This window comes from Pseudochaenichthys georgianus, chromosome 9, assembly GCF_902827115.2.
Source record: "Pseudochaenichthys georgianus chromosome 9, fPseGeo1.2, whole genome shotgun sequence".
In the NCBI taxonomy this organism is placed as follows: domain Eukaryota; kingdom Metazoa; phylum Chordata; class Actinopteri; order Perciformes; family Channichthyidae; genus Pseudochaenichthys; species Pseudochaenichthys georgianus.
This window is the reverse complement of record NC_047511.1, coordinates 48492413-48501892: the sequence shown is the minus strand read 5'-3', so window position 1 is coordinate 48501892 and position 9480 is coordinate 48492413.

Below are 9480 nucleotides of genomic sequence, written 5' to 3'. Positions count from 1 at the left end.
GGGAAGATATAAAATATTAGTTTCATGGAAGTCACATCGTCACAAATAAGAGCATTAAGACATACAGTACATAGGCTAAAACAAAACATCTAAAGATATAACCTTGCACTTTGTCTCGTGAACATTTTCACTATTTTGACATTTTTATAGATGAAAATTGAACTAAAGAAATAAAGGTAGATTAATCCATATTGAAAATAGGTGTCAGCTGCTACACTAATTATAATAGTTATATTTATTAATTAATTAAGATATTACTGTATTGATCCCAATTGGGGAAATGTTTGTGTTGCAGCAGCATAACAAGAAAAACAAAATATAAGTTATTATATATACAAAAGTATGTTAGGGATGGAATATTAAATTGAATATAAATGTAAAATGTACATGTGATGTTACGTCCAAGAGAAGCTATGGAGCAGAGCGTTCTCTGCCAGCCAGAGGTGATTTGTTATTAGTTCAATATGTCAAACTAATTTCCCTGACTACAATCTTTAGTTACATGGTGAAACGTTATGCTGCTTGTACTAATTAGACTTATCATATAAGCCACACAGGTTTTAATAGGATGTATTCATTATCTTTACTTATTTTGTGGTCTTTTCAGCAGTGCCATCTCTAAAACGGCGATACACTACCCATCATTTACATTTCACCGTGACATGGACAACAATGTAACGTCAGCTTACCTCATGGCACGAATCCAGACTCTCCTTTGGAAAACATTGGCCGGGAAACGATAGAACGAGCACGTTTCATGCGAAGACCTGTGGCTGCAACCCGGAGCAAAGCAACAAACCATTGCGTAGCTAACTAGTAGCGCTAGCTTTAGCTAACGGTAGCCAACGAAACGAACTGCCGAGTAAAATTGGAAAACACTGGTAATTAATTGTTCTATAATTTATAAAACTACGGTGTTAAAAATGACCATTTCAAAAATAGAGATTCTAATGGTAAGATATAGATATACAGATACTAAAGAGACTACAGATAAGCTACTAAAGATAGGCAGGTACTTGCTTTCAAGCAGAACACAGGGGAAAACAAACTTAGCGGGAGTGTTTACGTGTGTAGGCGTAATGACGTACAACGGACTCGACCATTTCTGTAGTCCTATTCAGCCACTCGGTAACAACCATCGTTTTTCAGACACGTCAACTCTTCACAAATCACCAGTGGGGTCACTGCTGATGTATCTACTGTCGTAGAACAAAACGTGATTTATCTCTTAAATTTGTGTCAACCACAGACCTTATTTCGAGCTATTTTCCAAAACCCTATGGAGAAAATACATTGCTTTTTTGACGAAGGAACCGGAAGTGCTAAAAATGCTAACTTACTTCCGGGTTTTAGGACGCGTCACTGCGGTTCTCTATGGGCAGTGGGTTCACTCAGCATGATAACATTTGCCCATCTGACTAAAAACCAATATCATTTTTAACAGTGTACGGTTTAACCATGTCCTGGATGTAGGAAGGGGCAGATCCATTCGCAGCATGGTACGCAAGCACCATTGTCTTGAAGTGGATTCTAGCAGTTACTGGAAGCCAGTGGAGGGAGCGGAGGAGCGGCGTGGTGTGGGAGAATTTAGGAAGGTTGAAGACCAGACGAGCCGCTGCATTCTGGATGAGCTGCAGAGGTCGGATGGCACATGCATTCGCAACCAATTTCCTCGAGGGATTTAAAGTATCCTGATTCTGCTTTTTGAGCCGCCAGCAGATGGAGCATTGCACTGTAATTCCCTCAAATACTTTCCACTCTGAGCACATTGCTGTACTTCCTATGCTTCCTCTTCCTATTCAGTAGAAGGCCTAACAAATCAGCAAAGACTGATGTGCTTTATCTATTGAGTCTTACAAAAAACTGTCTGCAAAATGTCAGAAAATAAAACCAAATTGAGTGAATAATCCTGACTTCTCCAAGAGAAAAAGTCACTTTCTGTTCAGCTTGAAATAGCATTTCCCAACACGCTCTCTGAATAACTGCAGGACAGTTCGACTGCAATGCATCGCAGTAATTCTGTCAAAGAAGAATTCAATTAGTTTCCGTCAAATGAGGGTCTTTGTATCCGTGGAGGGTGAGCCACTCGGAATCGATATGACTCTGCATTAGCTCACTGATTCCTCCACAGCTTGAGTCAACGCCACTGACCCCAGATCAGACTCTTCTGCACGCTCCGCCTCAGATCCTGATGAGCTGATCTACTTTCTCTGCATCATTACTGGGATCCTGACAGGTCCTCCTCTGAAGGCATGATAATCAGGAGCTCAAAGGCACACATGTCACATGGAGCTACTCCTCAAACGAGTCCTTGATTTTCGGGGCTGATCTTTCCCTATTGCATGTTTTTCTGATATGAACCAAGTGTTGGAAGAAGTGTTCAGATCATTCACTCTAAAGCATCTTATATCTATTTCTTCTTGCACTATTTATATTTATTTTCATATCTTAAATATATTGTATGTATTTTCTGGAGGAAACAGGGATGTTAGCCTTTGCAGACCATCACATGGCATACAGTACATGCTGGACAATGTGTCCCACCCCCTCCAGCAGACCCTGTCCTCACTGTGCAGCTCCTTCAGCGATGGGCAGGCTGCTGCACCCCCGCTGTCTCACGGAGAGATACCGCAGGTCTTTCCTTCCTGCAGCGGTCAGACTATAGACAGCACGCCCCCCCCCCCCCACACACACACACACACACACACACACACACACACACACACACACACACACACACACACACACACACACACACACACACACACACACACACACACACACACACACACACACACACACACACACACACACACACACACACACACACACACACCACAACACAGACTATATCACCCCTTGCTGAGAAATACCAACCAACTATGTGCAATATATAAATGCCATTAATAACTGTGTAATATATACCTGGCTGCTAAATCATTAGAACTGTTACCGGATGTGTGTTTTTTAAAATGATTTTACTTTTTATTATATATTTTTTAAATTATATCATAACTTAGTACTTTTTTTAATGCATGTTACATATGTAACATTAAGCTGTGTGTGGCTCTTTTTCCTGCTGTAACGACGCACATTTCCCCTCCGTGGGACTACTAAAGGTATTCTGATTAAGTCCTCTATAACAGTGATTCTCAAATGGGGGTACGCGGACCCCTAGGGGTACGTCGGGGTACTGCAGGGGGTACGTGAGATTTAAAAAAAAAAGAAAAAAGTAAATTAAAAAAATACCATGCATGATTACAAAAATAATCTTAGTACAATAAGTTAAATAGAAAACACAAATGTATATAAATATTCCTAGAACCACCAAGGGGGTCCTCATATAAACAATTTGTGTATTGTACTTTATAGTTTTGCATAATATATCATTTTGTTCATTGGTTTGTTAAACAGATATTACTTCAGTTGAAAAACTTACATTTTTTCCCGTTATGTTGTTTTTTTAATGCATAAAATGAAAATATCCTTAGTTTGTTGTAATGCATGCATGAAGGAGTTAATAAATCACACACTGAGGGAACATCACTATATTGGAATTATTTGTATCGGCTTTTTCGATCAAAAATGTTCGGGGTCGGTCAGGGGGTACTTGGCTGAGAAAAGTTTGAGAAGCACTGCACTATAACGCACTACAGGAAAGCCACACATTGCAATAGGGCCTCTTTAAGTTTGAGGTTTGTCAATATCTAGGACATGTTTGCTAAAATACATGGTTACATAGTACAGTACTGCATTTTATTAGCATATCATGTGTTTTTGTTTAGTGTCTAATAGCTGTAAGCTTTAAAAAGGTACCGTATTCCCCATTCAGTAGAGGTTTAAAGCAGCACAAACTGGATTTACTCAGCCCATCATGAACGTTGCCTCGTCAGTTTAAAGATCAGCTTTGGAATATCTTCTCCATCAAAGACATAATCAAAGTGTTTACACAGAGCTCTCATGTAAGCTAATGATCTCCGCAGAATGGATTTTTAAATTAAAGAAGTGTCTGTCTCATTTGAATGAGCTGATGAACATGTGCTGAATATGAACCATTTGAATACTGTGATGTTGTTCTGCCACAGCCACGGGGTCTGATATTCTGTCATCACCAGCATCATAAACACAGCCGCTACGCTGAGGATGCCATTATTTACTTACACTACCCTCCCTGCATGGATGGAGGCTCGCCCTTTTCCCTGAAGGTGGTTTTCTACGACGATCATTTAAGATATGCATGTATATCTAGCTGTATCTAGGATTCTCGCTCACCTGTAGTGTGTTCTAGGTTTTAGTGCACGGAAATGGTCTGCAAAGGCTAAAATCCCTGTGTTCCCTACAGAGGAAGTTTCCCTCCCCTCCCCATGAGAAATAAAGAGCTTTTTGAACATTAAAGCATGGAAACATCAGGCAAACAAATACAAATATGACCATAATAGGGCCCTTTTAAGTTGATACATAAGAACAATCGCTAAGAGCCATAGTCAAGATAAAGGGGGGCAATTTTTTAATTGTCAAGGTCAAAATAAGTGTCTAGACCAGTGTTTCTCAAACTTTTTCATACCAAGGACCACTTAACCAATAAAAAAACACTCGCGGAGCACCTAACTCCACAAATATCCCAAAACACATCGTTTTTCTAGAACACATTATAAATCGCCTGAAAATAGTACAAACAATTGGCAACATGTGTGACGAAGGTGTTGCCCTCGGCTTTATCATGCAATAGAAAGTGAAACTTAAGCTCGCTCCATTGCGGAGATATTCCCGCGAGAGTGCGGAGAACTTAAATGCATTTATTTATTTAAAATGTGAAATGTTACCAATATACTCACGGACCACTAGGGGGCGCTCACGGACCACACTTTGAGAAGCACTGGTCTAGACAAACGGTAAAAACTTCTTTCTAATAATAATAATACATTTGATTTCAAAGCGCTTTTCGAGGTGCTCAAAGACGCTTTACTGGGGTTTGAGAAAACATGATAAAATAGAATAAAGAATAGAAATAAAAAATAAATAAATATTATAACAGCAACACAGCATAATTCACAAATGAAAAGCCATTCTGAAGAGGTGTGTTTTGGTCAGCGTTTTGAAGGTGGGGGGGTCGGTGCAGTCTCTGATGTGTCGTGGAAGGGAGTTCCAGAGGGGGGGGGCAGCGATGGAGAAGGCTCTGTCCCCCCAGGTTCGGAGCTTGGTTCGTGTCGGGATAGAGAGGAGGTTCGCTTCTGATGAACGAAGGCTGCGGGAGGGGGTGTAGTGGTGGTGAGGTAGGGGGGGGGGGGCTGGTTATTGAGAACTTTGTGTGTTAGCAGAAGGATTTTGAAGCGTATTCGTTGATGGACAGGGAGCCAGTGCAGGTTTTGCAGGACGGGAGTGATGCTGTCTCTGGAGAGGATGATGTTATGTAGTTTATTTAGGATGTTGGATGATGAGCCAAACAGGATGCTGCTGCTGAGTAGTCCAGTCTTGAGGTGATAAATGCGTGGATGAGGGTTTCAGCAGCCGGGAAGGAGAGTGAGGGGCGGAGGCGGGCGACGTTTTTCAAGATGGAAGAAGGCGGTCCTGGTGATATGGTTTGTGTGTTTGTCGAATTTGAGCTGTCTGTCAAAGATTACTCCAAGGTAATTCTTTCTATTGTACCATTAAAGTAGATCTTTGATAGAGTCATGCCACGTTTTGAAGCAAAATGAAATGGGCTCCTCTTGGCCTATACGCTACCCACTTCCATCAAGATGAATGGAAATCGGGTGAGCAGTTTTTCCCGGAATCCCACGTGTAGTAAAACCTTCTTGGTGGAAGTAAATCGGCCATTTCTTACATTGACCTTCAAATAGGATATTTTCTACAGGAAAATCGAGCCTGTATGTTGTTGTTATGCACGTATCTGGCGCTTTACTGTGTTGATGCAGTAGGCTACTATAAGGCAAGATTATGACTCTTATTGTCATGTAAACATCCACAATATTGCTCCATTTATATCCCATTGACCAGCTGTCCCGAACCGCTTGAATAAACAATAAAAGTGAACAGCCCAAGCTTGAAATTACCCAGCGAGCATTTGACAGATGCCGAAATGCAGCCGGAAATTGCCACCATTCTCTCAGGTAACGGCTATGGATGATTACAGACACCATCTTCATTCTACTCCTGCAAACAGCTACTCAGGGTGCAAATGTTTCCTCAGTAAGGTCACTCTGACAGTACGTGTAGTGTAAGTGTGAGGGGATATTTACATCCATTACTGCAGCCTTCATTCAGCTGATGTGAACGTCCCTTTATAGCGTGGTGCAGGGATGACGTATTTTTATAGTCTGACTCTGAAGGCAGCATCTCCCTGGTTCCCTCGAAAAAAGCCTTGGGATTTTTCTTTAGAGTGGTGCAGGAATTAATCCTTTAATCGGCAAGGCAGGGACCCTGGGTTTTCTTTCACGACACTGTGTCTCAGGGGATCTTAATATTTAAGAACCTATTAATGTGTTATACCAGATTAACGGGAATAATCTCAGCTAACTGACGATACAAACCATTTTTACCAGAACAAAACACAAGTCTCATAAGAAGCATCTAAATGACCCCTTAGCGAAAAATGCTAACGGACTTTGGCACAGAACTCAAGATAAAAGTACCCTTATTACTTATCGTAGCTACATATGCAATATATCCGATTAAAGCTGAGTTTCCACAGATTATTTAGGTATATAGTATCATCACTGAGTGATCCGGACTCGCGGCAGGGGAAGCAAACACAGACATCACAACACGTACCTTTATGGAGCTTCTAGGGAGATCGTCTCACCGTAGCTGTCAATCTGATCAAAAGACGTGTTCAATGGCATTAAAATGAGAAAAAACGCGACTGAATCGGTTAATCCATAGGTTTTTAACGTCTCTGTATAACAACATTATTTCATTTATAATCCATAATTCCATTTTTATGTAAAAATCGCAGAGCAAAAGTTAGCTGCTAATGGTAGCCACCAGAGTGGCTGCTGCTTCCGGTCTTGGCTATGCAGCAGTCTAACACACACACATAACCAAATAAGGACTATGTGGGAGTTCCCCTCGATTCCATTGGCTCTGACGGTCAGAAAGAGATGTCACATGTCAAAATCCAGCAAGGGGGGCCAGAGATAAGGAAAATCCACCCAAATGGCCCCAGAAGAGGGTTTTTTTGCTAAATCTGTCTAAAAAGGTCAAATATCACTTGTTTTGCATCAATCTTGATACAGGGTACTTATTATATGTTGTACTTTGGATTCCTAAAGCTTGTAGTCTACTAACCCATCATCCAAGGTTAATTTTCACTATAAGTACAACATATTTTTTGGACGGACACTATCATTTACAGTTTTTTACTATGTTCAATCTGAATTTTCTTTAAAATAAAAAACATCTATATTGATTCTGACTTCTCTTCATCCAACTCACAGGTTTATCATTACTTTGAGAACAAAGATTATTAATGTAACCCTTTTAGAAGATATGGTCATTTGTTCTGGGAAAGTCATGTTCGAGCCTGAAACCTGAAAAACAGGCTCGGGGTTTAACAGGTTAAGAGAATGGCATTTAAAGTCTGTCATTAAAAAGAAAAGATAATAAAATAAACATGAAAAGAAAAACATACGTGGATAAAAGTTACAGTGCAGTCTAAGATGTGAATAGTTCAATTAAAAGCAGCCCAACATTAGCCGCCTTTAGCTTAGCGGTGGTGACGTGAAGTCATGTGACCGAGCTGTAGTTCCTGTATAGCCCAACATTAGCCACCTTTAGCTTAGCGGTGGTGACGTGAAGTCATGTGACCGTGCTGTAGTTCCTTTACAGCCAAACATTAGCCACCTTTAGCTTAGCGGTGGTGACGTGAAGTCATGTGACCGAGCTGTAGTTCCTGTATAGCCCAACATTAGCCACCTTTAGCTTAGCGGTGGTGACGTGAAGTCATGTGACCGTGCTGTAGTTCCTTTATAGCCCAACATTAGCCACCTTTAGCTTAGCGGTGGTGACGTGAAGTCATGTGACCGTGCTGTAGTTCCTTTACAGCCCAACATTAGCCACCTTTAGCTTAGCTGTGGTGAAGTCATGTGACCGTGCTGTAGTTCCTTTATAGTGGGGTGACCAGACGTCCCCATTTTCCGGGGACAGTCCCCGTTTGTATTGGCCTGTCCCCGGTTGAAACTGTCCCTGGAAATGTCCCCGTTTTTTAATATACGTTAAAAACACATAGGAAGGTGAAATAAAACGTTTCATGTCAGGAAACACTGGGTAAACAGACTGCGGTCAAGCCAGCCCACACGTTGTATTGCAGTGTGCAAATATCCTACCTATGCATTACGGTAGAGGCCTGTAGAAACTTCCTTCAAAATAAAAGCGTTTACTCGGTCAATAACAAACATACCTAGAAAACACACCAAACATATTCATATATACTGGAGCTTAAATTAAGAAATATGTACTATATAATGTGATCAATAATTATTTAAAACAAACTACGTATAACTACCACATTATAACTGAGTGAATGTAAAATACAAGTATACAGTTATGAAGACAGCTGACATTTCCACTGGGTGACTCATTTCAATTGATGTTGACACCATCTCACAACACTCCTAAAATAACATTACTTTCTGAAGCATCCAACAGTTCACATGTTCGAATTACATTGAACCAGAATTGTCCCGCTTTTTTCTTTAACAATGAAGAAAATTGATTATGTTATGGTATGTGATATATTGACCGAAAAACTCAAAATGTCCCCGGGTTTTAATTTTGAATATCTGGTCACCTTACTTTATAGCCCAACATTAGCCGCCTTTAGCTTAACGGTGGTTTAAATTTACCAGTGGGTTATTTACTGAAATACTCTATGTCGTAGGACAACACGTTAAAATCTCTTCAGCTTGTCTTAACCACAGACCTGATTTCAGTCTTCTAAACAAAAAGGTATCCAGAAAAAACCTTTAACTTCCAGACTAGGGGACAGGAAGTGCCACAACCCTGTCTCATTCCTGGGTTTGAGGACTCACTCCTGCACCCCTCTGTGTAATAGATAACACTGACTGCTCTCTACTGCTTATCTCCTCCTGGTGGAAGGGATTGCAGATAAATGGACTTGCCTGCCTCTTTAGATTAATTACACTCAGCATGTGAAATGGAAAGCGTAGACTAACGCCCTTCACTTCACCTTGAAGAAGCCTGGAAGCGTCTGATAACATTCAAAGATTAGTTTCCCAGATTTTCAACCCTAGGATGCAAACGTCCTCGTGCATCACAGATGGTGTTGTTGTCCCACCTGCTCTCAAGACCTGTCCTAATTCTGAGAATAAAACCTGCACATTTTGGGAAAAGAGGAAGGTTTTTGTGTCATTTAAACACGGCTGAGAGAAGAATAGATTTGCTCTATTTATCCCGAATTGTGAAGTTGCAGCAGTTTAACAAGGCGTTACAATTAAAAAGAAATTAAATTAAAATAACAGT